General features: G+C 44.1%; 1 protein-coding gene and 1 non-coding gene across 2 annotated transcripts in view; one reads left to right on the top strand and one right to left on the bottom strand.

Moving 5' to 3' along the window:
- The window catches only part of KIRREL3 (kirre like nephrin family adhesion molecule 3), a 370,228-nt gene that overhangs the window by 131,306 nt on the left and 217,273 nt on the right, over positions 1-21,649 (bottom strand). The window lies entirely within an intron of this gene.
- On the top strand, positions 14,911-14,979 carry TRNAV-UAC (transfer RNA valine (anticodon UAC)). Its single transcript has one exon. It is a non-coding gene; the product is annotated as a tRNA-Val (tRNA).

Genomic DNA, 21,649 nt, shown 5'->3' with positions numbered 1-21,649 from the left:
CCAGCGGCATCCCAGGCCTGATTACCAATTAGCACCTCTGATTCACAGCTTCGCAGATCTGCTTCTGAAGTTTAATTAAGAAGCGGTAGCTGAGAAGCTCTCCTTTTTTCGCAGCACTTTGCAAGAGGAAAAAGCCCCGGTCGCTTTGTTAGCCATGGCAGCAGTGGGAATTTATTGTATTCATTTTCTTTTGCTTCAAACATCACAGCTCAACTTCTAAAAGTAATTGGATTATTAGTGTCATTGGCTGGAGCCGGAGTTCTGCGGCTCAGCTGGATGGTTCAGAAAAAAAACAAAAACCTTGGGGAAGGGATGGAAACAGCAGGTCAAACCCTCAGGCTGCTGCCGATGGGGAGAAGGGGTTCAAATGTGGTTAGGACAGATGACAAAATGGAAACTGAGAAGCACATCCTGCAATACTTCTTTAATGTCTCTCGGTTGCCTAGAGACATCCAATAGAAGCACTGGTTGTATAGAAGTGTTTGTAAACTACAAACACTGGTGAGGGGCTGTGGTTCAGTGGTAGAACATCTGCTTGTCATGCAGAAGGTCCCAGGTTCAATCCCCAGCATCTCCAATTAAAGAGACTAGGCAAGTAGGTGATGTGAAAGACCCCTGCCTGTGACCCTGGAGAGCCACTGCTGGTCAGAATAGACAGTACTGACTTTGATGGACCCAGAGTCTGATTCAGTATAGCTTCATGTGTTCATGTACCTTTTTGTCTTGTCTCTAAGGAAGGGTCTTCATCAAACCTCCACAGGATCCAGTGGATTAGCAAGTGAGGCAGACAGTCTCTAGCTTCTACTGGAGAGAGCCCCCAACTTTCTGGCTTCCTCTCACATTCCGGTAATGGCCAGCTCTGCATTGAATGAGGTGGTAGACTCTTCTGAGGTGGTACAGTGGATGTTATCCCATCAGACTGTAGGTTAATGTTAGTAGTCTGAATGCTTCCCATTAAAAATAAACTCATTAGAGCATAAGATGAGAGTCTCCAGCTCAGTGGTAGAGCATCTAATTGGCATGCAGAAGGTCCCAGGTTCAACCCCTGGCACCTCCAGTTAAAGGGACTAGGCAGGTGGGTGATGTGAAAGACCCCTGCCTGAGACCCTGGAGAGCCTCTACCGGTCTGAGTAGACAATACTGACTTTGATGGACCAAGGGTCTCATTCAGTTTAAGGCAGCTTCATGTGTTCAAGAAGATAAGAAAGGACCCAGCGTTCCTCACAGGTGTTCACAGTGCTGGCACATGTTCCGAGCTGACTGGATTGAACTACAGTTCCCGGATGGCAATGTGAGAACTGCTGGAGGTGCGGGGAAATATGTAAATACAATTTACGCAAATGGGCAATAACACGCTTGGCTTTGGAAGTCAGAATGGGCAACAGTAGGGACTCCCACTAGGGAGTCAAGCCATTTCCCTCTTATCCCTGGACCCCAACAGGATTGATACAATCAAGGAAACTATCCCAATTTGTGAGTTCAAGCTTGCAAACTTGCAGTCTCAAGAAATGGGCGATTGAGTATTACACACTTTGACCCTCAGTGGCTCTCCTGGGTTCCGTTAAAGGCCTTTTCCAACACCTGCTATCTGCATTCCTTTAACTGGAAATGCTACGGATCAAACCTGGAACTGTCTAAATGCAAAGCTGGTGAATGACCACTGGCCAGGCTGTACTGGTTAGGTCAGTTTCTGAATGCAGGTTTAATCAGTATAATGTATTGCAATAACCTTAGACATACATTTATCTTTCTCAAACTCCAGATTTAGGATTTGTTGAGTGTCCAAGTCTCGGCATCCTTTAATTTAATGTATAACTCTTTTTCATGTCTTTGCTGTGTATATTCTCAGCCCAAAACATCCACTTGTTGTGCAAAGAAAAGCTAAATTTTGCTCTGCGATAAATAATGCAAATTGAAAAAAATATGCAGCATATCTTTGCATAAAATACTGAGCTTCAGGCGCCAGGGGAAATCCCCCCTCCCATTTGCCCAGGTTTTTAGCGGCACCTAAAAGTATTTTTGCTGCCTTCTGCTGCTTTTAGTTAAACTCTGTCTTGAAGATTTGGTTGTTTTGGCTGGTTCAAATTGTGCATACGTCTCTTTTGCATGTGGATAGGAAAATTTGTTTACAATGTGTATTATTTATATCACATTACATCACATTTTCTGGCTCAATGGCAGAGCACACGCATCAGAATGCATAGATTTCTCTTCATATTTTAAAACTCTTTTTGTGCTCTGCATGAAGGCTGTCGTGGGTTCAAGCTCTGGAAATGAGCAGATGTCTGGGAAGACCATTCTCAGCCAGACAGCCACCGGTAGTAAGAGTATGCAACAGTGAGCCATCAGTGGTCTCAGTTGGTATAGAGCGGCTTCATAGCTTCAAAGTATTAGTTTTTGCTTCAGTAAGGCTTTGAGAGGGGTTGACTCTCGGGAGGAGAGGAAGAACCTGGAGGGAAAAAGCTGTGATGATGGACAAGTACAATTGTTCCAGAGGAAAAGACAACCTGTGGAGCTATTAGGAAGCTGGTCAGCAGAAGAGGCTGCCCCTTCTGGTACTGGACCTTTTTGTACCTTAGCTCTTATCAAACTTGCACTGCTGTGAGGAATGTTTGGTCCTTCAAGAAAGGGGGCATATACAGGCATCCCACCTTGACAGTGACTCTGCTGGGATGTTTCCCACCTGAAACTATACAGAGAAAGCATCCAAACCTTTTTGGAGTCAATGAAGAGGGCCCAGAGTCTAACAGTGCAGTCCTAAGGATGCTGACCTGGAATTAAGCCCCACTGAAATCACCTGAGTAGTATTCTGAGTAGACCTGCTTATTATGGCACTATTATTTCTCTCCTCAAGCTGACTTAGGTTTATTCAATATGTCACTGGTAGGGTTGCCAAGTGCCTCCAATATATTACAGGTAGGGTTGCCAAGTCACCTGTTCATTTGGCAGCTGGAGGAAAAATAGGAGGCTGCACATGCCACAACATCAGTTCTGGTCAAGAAAAAGGAAGTGATATAGTGATGCTCTAGGAATCTCACAGATCTCTGTGATTTTGTCATAGGGGATTCCTACAGTCTCTCCTTCTGTTTTTTTTCCAGGCAGAAATGATGTCATTTCCACCTCTCCGCATCCCAATAACCCTCCCACTGGCTGCCAGCCTAGATCTGGCAACCTTTTCACTGGGTTACTGTTAATTTTTCAGTCAAAACTCCCAGTGTCTACAGCTTTCCACCTTTAAATCAAAGTTTGGTTTAAGCATCAGTTCAGGTTGGAATGAAGCTGACCGCAACTCTGTGACCACTAATAGCATCTCAATCTAGCCCTTTTTGTTAAACAGGGTTTAGCAAAATTTAAAAAATTGCGTATTCTTGTTTATTGTGTTTTTACAGTGCATAAGACTCATGTGGGTTAGTACTTACATATGCATGTTCCATCAACTCACTACCAACTTATGGAGATCCTAGCAAGGGGCTTTCAAAGCAAGTGAGAAGCAGAGGTGGTTTGCTCTTGCTTTCCTCTGCAGAGTCCTCCATGGTGGTCCCCCATCTAAGAACTAATCCCATTTAGCTTCTGGGCTCTGACAAGATCAGGCTATATCATACTATTTCACATTCCTGTGAGTTAATAGGTGGCATCGTTTAATAAATATCCATAGGAAAAAGGAGAAGGAGCTATCTGGGATACTGGTACTCACCCTGCTAGAAATCCTGCTCAAGTCGAGACACCACTCCCTATCCAGGTATGTGTCTGAATATCCATGACCTGCTGACTGGACCTGAAAACCCCTATGTTAACTTTGTGTCTCGCTTCTGCCAGCTGAACCTGTGATCATTTATTGTTGCACCATTTCCTCACATTAATTTCCCCAGCAAACTGTAGGCATTTTAAAGATTATTTGTGCACCAATAAATTCACACTATACATTGTATACATGTTATACATATCAGTGGTGTAGTGATTAAGAGGGGTGGTTTGGTGGAGGCTAACCTGGTGAACTAGATTTGTTTCCCCACTCCTACACATGAATCCAGCTGGGTGAGCTTGGGTAAGTCACACTCTCTCAGCCCCACCTACCTCACAGGGGAGGGGAAGAGAAGGTGATTGTAAGCTGGTTTGATTCTCCCTTAAGTGGAAGAGAAAGTTGGCATATAAGAACCAACTCTTCTTCTTCTACTGCTGTATACATAAAGTCTGCATAAATTGAATATAAAACAAATCTTCTCACAAAGAATGAAAAGTGGAGAACCAAAATCACTGGCAAAAACATAAAAAAATATAAAAAGAAGCAAAGGAAACTCATCCCTACATTCAAGCCAGCCATCAAAACTGCCTCTCACTGGGCCTAGCTGTTTTTCTACTATCCCTTCCTCATTTGCAGTTCTGCAGAAGCCCATGTACTGGACTCAGAACAAAGCACACCAATCAAAGACGTTCACGCAGAATAAACAAATTTGCATACATTATTTCAGAACTGAAATTGGATTACTATTTTTTGGCCTGGAATACAAACGGTCTGAAACCCCGGTTGCTAATTTTGTTCAAAGAAGGAGAAACATTATATTCGAGGCAGCAGCGAAACCGCATTGGAGAGGACGACAAACAACATCCAGCATCCTAACTCCAAACCACTCCTGAATTTACAAAGTTCAGGCCACGCAGCTTAAATTATAGCTCTGTTTGACATGAAAGGGCGGCTGTGCGGCAAGCCAGACCCATCCAGAGTCTGATTGTTTTAAAACATGCTCCGGCTTTTGATGATAATAATGGCTCCTTACAGTACGGAAGAGACCGACGTCCTGATTTCCGTTCTAATTTGAACTTGATCATTCCCCTATTCCTTATGAGCAGACAAAAGCTTGTATGTGTCTGATTGCTCATCAGTGTGAAGGTCTTAAGGGACAAATGTTTTAATAAACAGCCCCAGAGCGTTTGCCGCTTGATAGCAGAAGGTATGTGCTCAGGATGGAGTATGGCCATTGTTTTCTCTGTGACCTTGACAGCAAAGTCTGTCAAGGGACTTTCACCTTGTGAGACTGCAGATGCCTTCTTCTCCCCTCTGAAGCAGATGTCACACTTTTCAGCGTCTGCCCCTTTGCCCTTGACTTGAAGAGAATGAAAAGAGAGCCAGCATGGTGTAGTGGTTAAGAGGGGTATACATGTTATACATATCAGTGGTGTAGTGGTTAAGAGGGGTGGTTTGGAGTGGTGGATTCTAATTTGGAGAACCGAGTTTGATTCCCCACTCCTCCATATGAGTGGCGGACTCTAATCTGGTGAACCGGGTTGGTTTCCCCACTCCTACACACGGAGCCTGCTCAGTGACCTTGGGCTAGTCACAGTTCTCTCCAAACTCTCTTAGCCTCACCTACCTCACAAGGTGTCTGTTGTGGGAAGAGGAAGGGAAGGCAATTGTAAACCTTCATCATCTTGTACTCTGAACTGTCACCCTGTGGACCACATTCACCATCTGTTGATCTATAACCAAACCATTTATTTAGATATTTATACCCTACTTTCTCCCCCAATAACCCAAAGAGATTTGCTACCGTGCTTCCTTATCTCATTTGGAAACACTTAATGTCTGCAGAGCATTTATGCTTGCCAGGTTTAATTTAAATTTCAAATTTCAAATACCTTTATTGGCATAGTACAATCTGCCATATATAAAAGGATAAAAGTTAGAGTAAAATAAAATTAAAATAAATCATTCCTTATTGTTGTGATTCTACTTCCGACTAGATTCCCATCGGTTGACTACTATCGTCAAAAATTTTGCCACGTTTTTGGTTATCTCAGGATCCTTATCAGCTAATAGTTTGTAAAGTATTTTCGTATTATTTGGTGAGAAGTTCAAAACTATGGGTTTTATTAGGTTTCCTCTTGGGGAATCATAAAGATGGCAGTCCAAAAGAATATGAGACAGGGAGTCAGGACATCCTGCACCACATCCGCAGACCCTTTCAGCGTAAGGCGTTTTCAGGAATCTGCCACGAAGGATCGCTGAAGGCAATGAATTAGTCCTAGCCTGCATAAAGACTTTCCTGAGCTTAGGATTGTTAAGGTTTAATATTCTCCCATCAGGCATTTTATATGGTAGAATGCCTCTCAGCGACTGGTGCTGTCCATGCATGGTTGCGGTACCTGAACACTTAATTCATATGTTACTGCATTGTAAGTTTTACTTGAAGCCTGCCGCTTCACAAAGTTCCTGGCCAGTGTTAGGTGATATAATGAAAAAAACATTTTTAACCCCCACACTCATGGTTATCCTATTTGCCCACCTCTAACTGCCATCCCAACTGTCATTTTTAAATTGTCAGTTCCTAACTGACATTCTCAACACTCGGCTCCTATTGGCTGCTGTAAAATTGGACGGCTCATGCGACTACATTCATCACAGAGTCTCCTAGCTTTGTACTGACTTGACTAAGATGAAATACAATAGACTTGTTAAATAGGTTTACTTTTTTTTTTAACAGATGGGATAATCCAGTTTCATTTGTGTCATGGGTCTTCTTTCAAGAAATCGTTTAACAGGATTATTCTCCGGTTAAAATACCCCCCTCCCAAACACACACTTAAGAGAGAATTTGTTTAGTCAGATTTATGGTGATTGGCATATACGATCATTAATTCTCCCCAAGTGGATTTTTGGTACTTAGTGTCACTGAGGTGAATTTTTCAGAGAATCCCGTGGTTATCACTGTGGGTTCATTCACACCCAGTGTCGACCCAAACGGGAAAGGATTCCAGGGAAATTCATAACAATCTGTCACAGGCAATGAAAAAAACTAAGTTTAACTAAGAAAAACGTGTAACTTTAATGAGGGGCTGGGTTCTATTTCAGTGGCAGAACTGTACTCCCAGGTTCATTCTTGGCAACTCCAGATAAAGGTGATTGAGTAACGTTAAAGTAGTGGGGCTTAATAAGATTCCAGTGTTTACTATTAGATATAAACCATGATTAGTCCATATAGTGGATTCATTTATCCAGCTTGGCTGTGTGTAGTTTATTTCAGTGATAGTATAAACTTTTATTGTATGTTTAGAGACTCTGGCTAGCTTTTTGCATAACCAGTCATTGTCTCCTTGCCGAGGATTTTGTAGTACCCCTGGCCCATCCTGGTGTCAAGCTGAATATTGTGGGCACCATTTTCATAGTTGGTCCACCCCATCTCTAGTCCTGTTCAATTTCCGTTTTTTAAGTATATAGGTTTAAGTATATAGGTTTAATAAGTATATTAAATTCAGGCATGCCTTGGCTGTAATAACTGGAAAACCATTTCTCTCGATGTCCCCAGAATCTCCTTATTCTATCAATCCCCATCAGTAACAATACTCTACAACATCTTTCTCTACTCTAGACCCCAAACAGCTGCTGTAAACAACACTGAGTTAGATGCACCAATGGTCTGATTTGGTATAAGGAGGCTCTACATGTACATAAGATCAGCCTCTGAGAAGACCTATTTGACATGTATTCCTTTTGGGAGTTAAGACTGGCTTTTAGCAGGAGCATAATCTTTTCAGGTGTGGCTCTGGAGCTGTGAAATGCCTTAAGAGGTTCATTTATGATCCTCTTTTTGGAGATACACCCTTTTTTTTGCTAGGCCTTCAGGAGTTCATTGGAGTTAATCTGGAAAATGTTTTTGACTGCTGCTCTGCTTTGTGCTATTTTAAATCACCTTATTTTGCTTTATCCTGTCAACTTTTACAAAACTGCATGTTTTGAGAATGCAGGAACCTGTTTTTTCTTTTAGTTTTCTGTAGTCCTGAGAAGAAGGGGTGAACACCTATACTGTCCAAGCAACTGCTATTCAGTTTCACCAACAGAACAATATCTGAGGCAGAACGCCACTGCCTGCTTGGATTTAAGATATTGAGAAGGCCATTCCAAGCAGGTCCACTGAGATTCCTACTCTGGACTATTCAGTGAAGCTTACTCCCAGGAAAGTGTTCTTAAGATGGCACCCTGAGCACAGTTACCCCTTCTAAACTCATTGCTTACTAGGGTATACCCTGCTTAGGATGACATTGTAAAGATCTCTATTCCTGGAATGAAGATGCAGGGAAGAAGAAGAGTTGGTTTTTATATCCCAATTTTCTCTACCTTTAAGGAGTCTCAAACCAGCTTATAACCACCTTCCCTTCCTCTCCCAACAGACACCTTGTGAGGTAGTTGAGGCTGAGAGAGTTCATAGAGAACTGTGGCTAGCCCAAGGTCACCCAGCTGGCTGCATGTGGAGGTGTGGGGAAACTAACCTGGTTTACCAGATTAGAGTCTGCCGCTCATATGGAGGAGTGGGGAATCAAACCTGGTTCTCCAGATAAGAGGTCACTGCTCCTAGCCACCGCTCTTAACCACTACACCATGCTGGAACAGAGAGAGTATGCAGTTAATATTATATTTTTTAATAAATAGTATTATGACCCTTATGGTTAAAAGCAGATTATCATGCAATCACTCAAGGAAAAGTTGGGATATATGTGCAGGAAAAATAAATAGGAGGCCAGGCAGAAGACAATTGCTCACAGTTTATCCAGAGATGATAAAATAAGCAGCAAATTCCAGATACTAGTGTTGTCAAAAGAACATCTGTTTTGTAGCTAACCCCCCCCCCCCCCACACACACACACACATATGTTTAATTTAGACATGGGTTGAAATCCTGGTATGGATGCACTGGTGACATGGACAATTTTCTATCTATGAAATGACAACCTTTGTCCATATCAAAAGACAGTTGTGAAGCTGAATGAGACAAGGAATGTTGCTTCATACTAGTAGAACAGTTTAATGATAGAACAGGCCCTGAAGTCTGTAGAAATTTTCTTTTGTGGAAGTATTTAAAGTGAGGTTAGAAGGTAATAGTTAGGGTGGGTTGACTCCAGTACATGGTATCCTACCCTAGATCACATGAACTGGTTTATCCCCTGCCCCAAGAAGCAAAAACCAGACCTTCATTAAGTAATTCAGTCAACAACAAAATTACACTATATGATTGCTGTTGATATATCTTATACCCTATAGTTAAATATTCAGTATATCATTCTCTATTTGATATCTAACATCCAATTTTAGTGTATATGCTGCCGAAGAGAGCACTATATTCTATATCTAACATCTATATTAATCTATCCTTAAATATGCCCAAGATTTCAGTAAGAATTTTTTAAAGACAAGTAATGGTGCTAAAAGTGTACCAGGAGATACAATGAATTACTTTTATGCCAGACCTGAAGCAAACAAGTTTTGTGTTTCATAGATAAAATTTAAATGATGGCATTTGTGTTTCAAAGGAAGGAAATGTTGTGATTTGCTTTGCAGAGCAGAACAAAGCTATTTGTTTTCTGCAGCAATCCAAAGTTCTTTATTAGGGAGTAAGCGAGGGTTGCCAACTCCTTAGAAATTCCTGGAGACTTGGGAGTGGTGCTGTTTGGGGGGGATGAGACGAGGAGGTATTTCAGCTGGAACCTATGGTATACCATAGAGTCTGCCCTCTGGAGCTGCCATTTTCTCCAAGGGAACTGACTTCTGCATTGTGGAGATCAGGTGTATTTCCAGGAGAACACCAGGACTCACCTGGAGGCCGGCAACCCTTGAGTAAGCCCAATGGAGCTCAGTGGGGTTGACTTCTGAGTGCTCATGCTAAGGACTGCACTGTTCCTCATTTAGTCCAGAATTTCGTGAAATCAAAGCATGACCTCTCAGTTTCAGAATTTAAGAAGAATTGTAGGGAATGTGTATAGCATAGTGGCGAAGAACATATTGGGAGTCCTAGGGTTCAAGTTTTGACTTTGCTATGAATTTACTAGGTTTCTTTAGGCTAGCCACTCTGTCTCTCTCTCTCTCTCTCTCTCTCTCTCTCTCTCTCTCTCTCTCTGTCTCTCTCTGTCTCTCTCTCTCTCTCTCAGCCTCAGTCTGCAATGTGGAGAAGTCCCTCTAGATTCAAAAGCCTTACTGAAATCATGATAAACTATGTCCACAGCATTCCCCTGATCCAACAAAGTAGGAACTCTCTCAAAAAAGATAAGGTTAGTCTGACATGACTTATTCTTGAGGAACCCATGCCGGCTCTTAGTAAACATGGCCATCTTTTCTAAACGCTCAAGGACTGATTGATGATTTGCTCTAAAACCTTACCAGGTATGGGCTAGTTGATGGGTTAGTAGTTACCTGGATCATGGCAGCATGCATAATTCCCCCTTTTTACTCCTCACAACAACCCTGTAGGGTAGGCTAAGAGAGACTGACTGGCCCACAGTCACCTGGCAAGCTTTCCTGGGTGGCAATGTGAACCTAGGTCCCCCAGATCTTTGTCTGACACTCTAACCACTAGGTCACGCTGGCTCTTGGTATCTGCTTTTTCTCCATTGCCTCTATCCCTGACAGGTGTGTCTAAAACTCCTTTGGCCCTTTCATCCTATCCGTACGCAGTCTCAGGTTCTCTCATTTCCCCTTTCCCTGTATCTCCCTGTCATGCATCATTACTATTCCTTCGGCACACACACACAAAAACTAGCCGAGTCAAAGCTGTCCCAAATCAATGTCTCATTTCAGCTCTTGAATCTCTAAGAGGATTAATTATTTATATTGGAGAAACAGAAAAGCTTAACACATTTAAAGCTGTCTGAAGTGACTTCAGCCCAACTTTGGTTCATTTTTTTCCCCTTTTAACAAAACGTGGGGAGACATCTTGGAATTAAGAGGAAATGGGATTTTGTTTGATTTTGAACGGAAGCAGCGACAAAAGAAAGGCAGTCACAGAAGAGTGAATCCTCCTTTGACTTGGGGCTTTCTTCCCTCTGGGTAGCAACATTCATGCCTCCCCCTCGCCCCCCCACTTCTGCTCTGACATCTCCTCTGTGAAACAGATTGTGTTGTCCACAAGCAACATTACTATGCTATTCCAGCACTGTTCATCATTTTAGCAGAAATTATGCAAGAGTTCAGAGCTGGAAGAATAATAGATGCCACAGCAATGTGACCTGAGGTGGCTATGATTGGAAACTGGGAGCGAAGGATTGTTGTGGATGAATGCCTGGTTAGTTTGACCTCAGACATTTGGCCTGATGCTTTCATATGTTCCTGCTGTCCAAATGTCTTGAACATTCAGGTCTCTCCTGAATTTTGGGGAGCATCATAGGCCTTTTATGCAGGGACGTTTCTCCACAGTGACCCCTGCTGATTGCTTTGGGGCTTCCTTTTGATTATGCATGCCATTTCTGCCCGTCAGAGGTTGCCTCGCTCTCTCTGCGCGTTTTGCCCACGTTTTCCAGATTTTGGCTAAAGCAGCATCTGGAAAACATGGGCAAAATGCATGGGGAGAGCGAGGCAACCTCTGACGGGTGGAAAAGGCATGCATAATCAAAAGGAAGCCCTGAAGCAGTCGGCAGAGTGACCGCTGGGAAACATCCCTGCATAAAAGGCTAAAGTGACACTACATCGGGGAGGGTGAGATGCAGTGGATATGGAAAGGATATCCTATCTTTCAGTATCTGGGCTTCTGAAACTTAGCATGCATTGGGCAACTTATAGGTGGATGCCACATTGCAAGGGTATCAGGAGAAAGGATGATTCAGTTTATGCAAAACGGGCATTTGCCAATAAGGCACGGGTAATTTTTCAACACTTGTTTTCGGTTGAGTCAAGCGTATGCTGCGTGCTGTAAAGCGGCGCAATCCCAGACTTTGGACTAGACTTTTGGCACACTCACCAGAACAGTGACTTCAAATGAGGGCATTTTTGGCTGGTTCTAGTATTCAACAACCTTCCAGTGCTGCAATACAAGTTGCATGTGCTGAAATCCCCTCTTGAACCAAATTCTTATGCCTTAAGGATGGTCAACTTAGGGCCAGAACACTGTGTTTTTAAAATGGAAGCTTCGGGTTTATACCCTGACTCATCCCTGAACTTCATTTGGTAATCTTGGCCAGGTGCTGAAACTACTTTCCAGCGAAGGAGGAGGAGGAGTTGGTTTTGTATGCTGACTTTCCCTACCACTTAAGGAAGAATTAAACTGGCTTACAATCTCCTAACCTTCCCCTCCCCGCAATATGGCAACAGCTGAACCAAAGCCTAACGTTGCAAAGAAACCATGCAGAGCAAGATTTATTTCATGTTTATCTCACATTTCCTCCAACATGCTCAGGGTGGTGTCCATGGTTCACCCCTCTTCAACTACCCTATGATGTAGCTTAGACTGGGAGCGAATGACTGTTTCCAAATCAGCCAATGAGTTTCATCCAGCGACTGGTCAGCGGAGCTCTGAACCTGGGTTCCCCTCTCTTAGGCTGAGCCTCTAACCCAGGCATCCACAGAGTGGTGCATGTGGGTGCCATGGCCCTTGCAGACACCTTTTCTAGTGCCTGCCAAGTGTTTTTAGGAAGTGGGTGGGGCCAGGTAGGGCTTCTGCCCAGCAAGGCTCCTGATTGACTATTGAAGATTTGATTGGCTGTGCAGATTTTTTTTTACATGTTGCTTTGGCAGTAGCTGCCACCACATCACAAGGATCTCCGCTATGCTACTGAAGTTGAGCTGTGGCCATCATTTTGTGTCTCGTTCCACCTCCTATGGTGGCCATTTTAGGGCAGACATTTTGTTGCTGCGCCCACCGTGCCATATCAGAATTCCTAATGTGCCTGCAGGTTCAAAAAGGTGTGGGGACCACTGCTCTAACCACTACACCACACTGGCTCAAGATCTGAGGTACAGATTGAACTTCCGGATGGGAAAGCGGCCAATGGAAAAGGGTTTGCTTGAGCATGCAAGTGTGTGGCAGCCCAGCCAGAGAGACCAGGAAGGGCTTCTTAATTCTTAACACTACATACTACTACACTTGATCTTAGCCAAAAGGCCGAGAATCCTTAACACTATACATTATAAAGGCTTGTGTTGTTCAGGCATCGAAAGGCAGAGGAGAGTGGTAGTGGGTTGTTCTTTTACATCTTCGGTTTAGTCACAGTAGCCTCTAATTTCCTCAGATCTGAGGCTACCCTGTGAGACTGCACAGAAGCGATATGGACGAGAGATGAGGGGAAGGAGGGAGGGGAGAAGAGGCAAAAAGCAGCAATCTTGTAAAAGTCAGTTTTAGGGGAAAAATCAATTTCCTTGTGTGACACGATTTGCTTAAGGCTTTTCCTTCTATGAAATCAGCCCATCATCCTTCGGGAACGCACGAAGGGGGTGGCGAGCGTGGCTCGGCATAATTTAGATTAAAGACCGCTAAATTAGGCTTTAGGGCCCCCCTCTTGCGAAGAGGACGGGAAACCAGCCATGGGAGCCCTAATCCTCCTCTTCAGCCCGGCCACCAGCACGGGTATTAAGGCTGAACTGGCCTTTTAAAAAACCGCAACGGGTCACTTGCCCAGCAGAGAAGGGGACGGAAGAAGCGGGAAGGAAATTGCCCCTCCTGCCAGGTCTCCTCTTCCCTGAAGAGAAATCTGCTGTGCCGCATCGCCTCAGATCTTTTCTCTTTCTAAGGATGCTTGTTACACGTTTCCATTCAGAGGCTTTAGAGGCGTCATTAAAAACCATCCTGTTAATTCATCATTGACGAGGCTCTTCTGAGAGCTTCAAATGGCCCAGGCTGTTAAGCTGTGGAAAGCTGTGCTCCTCGTTTTATGTACACATGTGCGGGGACATCAGCACAAATGTGGAGTCGTGCGCTGATCTGTATTTTTTGTTTTTTTAAATCCATACCGCCAGAACCAGCATGGGCTTGGGTCAAAGAGTCAGGCTAGGACCAGGGAGGCCCAGACTGATTCTGTCTCAGTCATGAAGCTTGCTGCCACTCCATTTATCCTGCCTCTCAGGGTTGTTGTAAAGATAAAGTGGAGGTGAGGAGAATTAGGTGTGCTGCCTTGAACTCCTTGGAGAAGAAAAAGAAGAGTTGGTTTTTATACCCCACTTTTCTCTACCTTAAGGAGTCTCAAAGCAGCTTACAATTACCTTCCCTTCTCTCCCCCTCCCCACAACAGACACCTTGTGAGGTAGGTGGGGCTGAGAGAGTTCTGAGAGAACTGAGACTGGCCCAGGGTCACCCAGCAGGCCTCATGTGGAGGAGTGGGGAATCAAATCTGGTTCTCCAGATTAGAGTCTGCCACTCTTAACCATTATACTACTCTAGCTCCATGCTGGAGAAAATGCCAGTTAAAAAACACACACACAAACAACAGTAACAACTAGGTAACCATTTGGCTTTGATATGAGGGCAGAGCTATTTAATACTTTCTTCCTTTTTCTGCTGAAAATCACTCCTAAATTGCACTGAGCCATTAAGGGATAGACTTAAGGATGCATGCACGTTTTCACCAACAAAGACAAAAGCAGCTGAGGATGGCTATGTTCATAAGGAGATGCCCTAAAAACAATAAGAACATAAGAAAAGCCATGCTGGATCAGACCAAAGCCCATCAAGTCCAGCAGTCTGTTCACACAGTGGCCAACCAGGTGCCTCTAAGAAGCCCACAAACAAGACAACTGCAGCAGCACCATCCTGCTTGTGTTCCACAGCACCTCATATAGTAAGCATGCTCCTCTGATCCTGGAGGGAATAGGTATGCATCATGACTAGTATCCAGTAGCCATGAATACTCCTCTCCTCCATGAACATGTCCACTCCCCTCTTCAAGCCTTCCAAGTTGGCAGCCATCACCACATCCTGGGGCAGAGAGTTCCACATCTTGGTCTTCCCCTTTCAACCGTTAGCATTATATAACGTTTTAAAAAGTCATTTAAAAAGAACCACAGAAGTACATGCAATGTGTAATTTTCCCCTTATTAGGCACAGGGTTTGTTCATTCATGACTCTCCCTGCCAAGAGCTGGGCCCACACTGAGTGGTCTTGGAACATCTGAATAACCAAATCTGCTCCTGTTGATATTATCAGCCTTGCTTGAGTGACAGGGGCAGTGGCTCGGTGGTAGAGCCTCTGCTTTACATGCAGAAGGTCCCAGGTTCAATCCCTGGCATCTCCAGTTAAAAGGACTAGGCAAGTAGGTGATGTGAAAGACCTCTGCCTGAGACCCTGGAAAGCCGCTGCCGGTCTGAGTAGACAATACTGACTTTCATGGACCAAGGGGCTGATTCAGTATAAGGCAGCTTTATGTGTTCATGTGACAGTGATGGAGCTACTTCTGATCTGCAACAGTGAAAGTCAGGGGTTGCCCCACCTTCACCACACGTCGTGGGGAAGTGCATTTGAAAGAATGGAAGGAGAGTCTTCGCTGGCCGCATGACTGTGCCAAGCAGAGGCCATCAGGGCAGATGCAGCGCTATTGCCTCAGGCTGCCTGGCTCTTCTGCGGCAAGCATCTCACAGGTAATGGGCATAATTGAGCAAAAGTTGCCTGTGACTAAGTGCCATCAAAAGAGATGGAATGGGACTGTGTGTGGGACTAATTTAAGCGCCATTGATGTAATTCGTAGCTTTTACTGAATTGCGCTCATTATCTCCGAACACAGAAAGCAGCATTAAATCGGGAAATCCCATTCTCCTGCCAAATTTACTAATTTCAGCTGAACTAAGGGCTGATTCAATGTCATTTCATGCATTACGGTTTTTCGATACATAGATAATCTCTGCGTAGAAATAACATATGTTTACTGCATCGGCTGCTTAATCATACTCATGGGGCACCTCTCCCCGTTATTTTCATCCCATATTTCCTTAAATGGAGATCAACTTTGTGTAAGAAGATTAGAAATGTGTTAAGAACATTGTGAACATTCTTCTCACACCAGGCATGGAAAAGCTGCTATGACTCTTCCTGGATCCTTCTGAAAATGTGATCAGTAAATGCTTTTCTTGCAACCAAATTGCATCCCTAGTGAGCTGCATGCCACAGCCCTCTAAATCTGTTTTTCCCCCACCAGATCGTGGGTTAGTAGAGAAGGAATTTCATATGCACAAAACATTTATATTCTTTACAATTATCCCACTTAGAAGGGGCAAGAGGAAGTCTGGAAAATATTGATGAGGTCCTCTGAACAACTTGGACCCAATCTCCCAGTTGTGATGGTGCAGTAGTTAGAGCAGCGTTTCTCAACCAGGGTTCCATGAGAAATCGCTAGGCTAATCATCTGTAAATCATCTGTAATCATATGTAGGTGTTCCCTGAGACATGAATATTATTTCAAGGGTTCCACAAGGGTAAAAAGGTTGAGAGACGCTGAGTTAGAGTGTCAGACTAGCTGGGAGATCAGGGTTCAAATTCCCACACTTCCATGAAGCTGGGTGACCTTGGGTCAGTTACTCTCTTTTAGCACAACCTACTCTACAGGGTTGTTGTGAGGATCAAATGGAGAAGATAGAGCTGTGTACATTGTTCTGAGCACCTCTGGGGAAGAGCGGGATAAAAATGCACCAGAACGTTCATGGAACACTCTTTTTATTTAGAAAAAGCATTCTGTGAAGGGTCCTTTCACCACCCATGAAGGGTCTCTTCTCCAGCCTGGGATGCTGGACTAATATGACTACTGTAGCACAAAAGAGATCTGAAGGATTCATTTCTAACTTTGCTGTTCTCGGTTGTTTTCTCCCTGCTTTCCATTTCCGTTTCAGAACAGAAGGTCTAGTTCTCCGGCATGAAGTAACAAAAGGCAATCCAGGAGTCGGGTGAAAAATCACAAAAAAGGTCATAGTTTCAGTAACTGGAGACTGCAGTGTGTGAAAAAAGAATAATTGGATGCGTACTCTAGCTCCTGGAAAAGCCCAAGGGCTTGTTCTCAAATACTTAATCGAAGAGAGGTGAATATTCGCATTGTCTAAGCATTTTTTTCAGGGAATTCTCTACTGCCATTGATATGGGGAGGGGATAAAAGTGGAGAACATTTGGGGGCAGCTCTAATCCATACTGCACTTGGACAGATTCAGCTGAACATGGTGTGAATCAGCCATGGTACAGAACTTTATTATAGCATCTGGCCACTTGAAAAACATGAGACGACCACGTAGCAACCTTGCACAGTCCTGGTTCTGAACTGTGGCACACAACTGGGAGCTACCAGATGTCCCTTGAAAAAGCTCATCCCCTGCCTCTGCTTACCCACACTCAGAGGAGCCTATCCCTGTCAGGTTCTGCATGACTCCCTCTTCTAACTGGAAAGAGGCCATCCTAGTGCAGTGACTCGCACAGAGAGGTGGCAAGCAGCCTCCTCCATACATGGGTATGTTGAAGCCCTTTACCCCTGTGATTTCTCAGGGCACATCATTCAGCAATGACTGTTCTACAGGTTACGAGCCACTCTAATATCCACCTCCACTTCAAACCTTCCTGGCATCCCATTCAAGCGCCCTGCCTCCGCCCCCACACCCGGCAAACCGGCGCCTTGGCCGCAATCTGCTGAGCTAGCGCAGGCTGCCAGCTGCTGAGCGGCTTTTTTTCGTTGTTTCATTTCTTTCACCGTGGCTGCCTTTCGGTATTTTCTTTCCCCCGTTCCGTGCGGGCGCTCTGAGATGCAAAGCCAGCTGTTGCGGTGATTACATTTTAATGTCTCAAGCTGGGAGTCTGCATTTTGGCTACACACTCAAAAACTGTTAGCAGTTAATGGTTACAACTACCTTTGAAGTCACACTGTGTCTGTGCGCACACAAGTGTGAGTATGTGGGTGGGTGAGGGGAGAAGGGGGCTGGGGTAGATGTATGCATGGCTCGATGCTTCTCTCAGCGCTGTTAGCTCCATCTGCTTTTGCTGAAGGCACCGGTACATTCCCAATCCTTGACAGTCCTCCTTTTTAAATATTAATATAGCAGCGATTGTTATTTAAAACAAGTTTAATGTAGCAGATTCTTCTAAACTGGCACAGACAGCAGGGAGACACAAATGTGCCAATATAAATAAAGGTGCCAGCGAGGAGAAGTTCTGGGAACGCGTCACACGAGACATGGCTGACTTTTGTCTAGTGAAGTAGGGGAAGAAACACATAGGAACAATATAAAATAATACAACCTGTGTTAAAGTAAGCCTGAATTTGGGTCAGCAAAAGTGTAGGTAGAAGAAGAAGAAGAAGAGTTGGTTTTTATATGCTGACTTTCTCTACCACTTAAGGAAGAATCAAACCGGCTTACAATCACCTTCCTGTCCCCTCCTCACAACAGACACCTTGTGAGGTAGGTGGGGCTGAGAGAGCTCTAAGAGAATTGTGACTAGCCCAAGGTCACCCAGCTGGCTTCATGTGTAGGAGTGGGGAAACAAATCCAGTTCACCAGGTTAGCCTCCGCCACTCATGAGGAGGAATGGGGAATCAAACCCGGTTTTTTTCTGTTCTTTCCCCCCCTCACCATCAGGATCCTGTCAAGAAAGAGAGGCAGCCAGGCAGCCAGGCTCCTGCCTGGAAGCTCTGTCCTTGAGGCTGCCAGGGTAGCCATTTCTCTAGCATTTCCAAATCACGTTGTTATCCTGCCCATTCGCCGAGGAGCCCTGGGCAGTTCTCCTCCGCTCCATCTTCTCTGCTAACAGGGTCATATCCAATGGGATGAACAGGCCAGATGGCGTTGTAACTTCCATTTGTTCCTCTTCCTTCACTAACAGTTTGCCAGTTGTGTCTCTTTTGTCCCCCACCCCACAGTTCAGAATGAGAGGGAGGAGGCAATTTCCTCAGCTGTCATAGAGGCACATTTGAGACCCCCTGACTTTAAAGAGAACCTCTTAAGCAGCAGTTGAGGTGCTGTTAATGTTTGATGAGCCAGCCATTCTGTCGGTTCAGAGACAAAACAATGCTGTGGGGAAAAGACGTTTGCACAGCACGGTCCCCCAAGCAAACTGTGGCACTTCACCCTTCCACCCCAAACTCCTTTGTTCCTTGTATCCTTTGGGCTACCAGCAGCATGTGTGTGTGGGGGGGCGTCAATAAATAAAGCACGCAAAGTACCAACAGGCACTGTGGCCATTTATGCATGGGTGTTTCCTTGCGGTCACTCTGCCGACTACTTCGGGGCTTTGATTACGCGTGCATTTTCCGACTGTCGGAGGTCACTTCGCTCTCCCCACACGTTTCCATGCATTTTGCCCATGTTTTCTGGATGCTGGTTAAACAAAAATCCACAAAACGCAGGCAAAACGAGGGGAGGAGCGAGGAAACCTCTGACAGTCGGAAAATGCAAGCATAATCCTACAGCAGAAAGGCTTTGCTCTTGTGGGTCAGGGGATATAGAAACTTCAGAACATGTCTTGATCCACTGTTCATTCTACCAAGAAGTCAGCACAAGGCTTCTTTCCCCTTTGCTTAACACTTTCCCTGACCAACCAGATGAGCTTCTGGCTAAGAAACTCCTAACTGATGAAAAATCAGAGTTTACATTCTTGCCTGCTAAATTCTGCACGGCAGCTATTAAAATACGTTGTACCCTGACAGGATAAGAGTAACAGAAATACTTTATTACTCAAAATATTAAGGGGGTCACACCAGGTTATACAATGTTTATATAAATTTTATTCATACATGTAATATGTAATTTTTAGGCTTAGATTATTTGTAGTAGTAGCAGTAGTAGCTGTTGTGGTGGTTGTCTTATTATCTGTTGTGGCTGTTGTTGTTTTTTACTGGTCAGTGAACGTATTAATAAATTATTAATTATAAATTATGCAAGCATAATCAAAGCAAATGAGCTCCGTGGCGCAGAGTGGTAAGCTGCAGTACTGCAGTCCAAGGTCTGCTCACGACCTGAGTTCGATCCCAATGGAAGTCGGTTTCAGGTAGCCGGCTCGAGGTTGACTTAGCCTTCCATCCTTCCGAGGTTGGTGAAATGAGTACCCAGCTTGCTGGGGGTAAAGGGAAGATGACTGGGGAAGGCAATGGCAAACCACCCCGTAAACAAAGTCTGCCTAGTAAACGTTGGGATGTGACGTCACCCCATGGGTCAGGAATGACCCAGTGCTTGCACAGGGGACCTTTACCTTTATAACTATCTACAGCTGTGGTTTGAACCCTATGAGGTAGGTAATGCTTTCATCAAACCGTTGGCTTTGCTTTGTCTGCTGTGTGATACTGATTTACAGTTAAAGGCAGGCACAGCAGCTTTTAAAAGATGTATACCCCATTAAGGCACACTTACAAATAATCAGAGATTTCTTCCAGGTGAGTGACGCTGAGACATCTTTCTAAATTGGATGGGAAAGGTTTTCCCCGGCTATTGACACGCTTCCATTGAATTATGGGCAGGTCAGTAACCATGTTTGTGAGCTAGTAACTTTGGTGAGAGTGTGTTTGCAGGATGGTGTTAAAACAGAATCAAATCCAATTAAACAGCGACTAGCGTATCAGACCTTCCTGTCTTCTGCCGGGCTAATCTCAACCGTCCATCCTGAAAAACCAAACTCACAGAACCAGGTTTTACAACAGTTTTGAAAAAATCGCAGCTGTGGACTTCGGTGCTTTTTCTTGAAAATTCCACATTTTTGAGCTGCTGTACCACCATCAGCAGAAGCAAGGTGGGTGTTTAGTGGCACCTGGATTGTGGAACCCCCTCACTGCAAGTATTCACCTGGCATCTAGCATGCTGAGTTTAAGATGCTGGGTAGTATTGTTTTTATTGACCTAAGCTCTCAGCTGAGTTGCTTCTTTTGTTGTAAATAAGTCTGTTCTGATTTGATTGTTTGGTTGCAATGTCTCTCTCTCTCTCTCTCTCTCTCTCTCTCTCTCTCTCTCTCTCTCTCTCTCTCTCTCTCGTTTCTGAAATTACTTGGCTTTATTTTATCCTGCTAGTCTGTTGATTAGGTCAAATAATACTTTAATTGATATTCTGTTTATGGACTTATTTAGTATATTTTTATCCTTTCTTTCTTCCAAGGAGCTCAGAGCAACATCTATGGCTCTCTACTGCTCCCTTTCAGTTTCTGTATGTTATTGGCAATATGATTTCAATTGTACTTTCCTGGCTGTTACCCATTTTGGAGACTCTGGCTGAGAGATGGGCTAGAAATCTTTTGTTGCCTTTAAAGAAAAATAAAAACAAACACCTGATTCTCAAGTTGAGACTGTAGGGCCTCCCGGCAAATAAGTCCTTATACAAACCCTAAAACCATCACCTAACATCCCCTGGCATCTGAAAACCTTCCAGCGATTACCAAATCAAATCAAATTTATTATACGGTCATAGACCATTCAAATAAAACAGGATTGCAGAATTACTTGATAAATAGCAAAACACGTAGAAAAAAAGTGGCTAAAATTACAGTGCTTAAAATGATATGAACATTACAAAAATAATCTAGTCATTTATATTAATAAGATTAATATAAAACTAGTCTGAAAGGTTCCAGACAATAAAGATCCCATGATACCTTGGCTATTGCATAGATTTCATCCAGCTCTGCCTTATTTTAATTGCTAACCAAACAAATCTGGCAACTCTATTAGTTCCACTCATTACCAGTGTCAGGAGTAGGTCCCTCTTTGCTATTGGTGGGAGTTTTTTTGGGTGGAGCCTGAGCAGGGCGGGGTTTGGGGAGGGGAGGGACTTCAGTGCCATAGAGTCCAATGGCCAAAACAGCCATTTTCTCCAGGTGAACTGATCTCTATCGGCTGGAGATCAGTTGTAATAGCAGGAGATCTTCAGCTAGTACCTGGAGGCTGTGAAAACAGCAGCACGAGGGCTCACTATAATGTCAATATTGTATTAATTATTCATGAAAACAGTTTTGCTGAA

This window comes from Euleptes europaea, chromosome 14 (assembly GCF_029931775.1).
Source record: "Euleptes europaea isolate rEulEur1 chromosome 14, rEulEur1.hap1, whole genome shotgun sequence".
Classification (NCBI taxonomy): domain Eukaryota; kingdom Metazoa; phylum Chordata; class Lepidosauria; order Squamata; family Sphaerodactylidae; genus Euleptes; species Euleptes europaea.
Note: the sequence above shows the minus strand (reverse complement) of the source record. Positions and strands in the feature narration are given on the sequence as shown.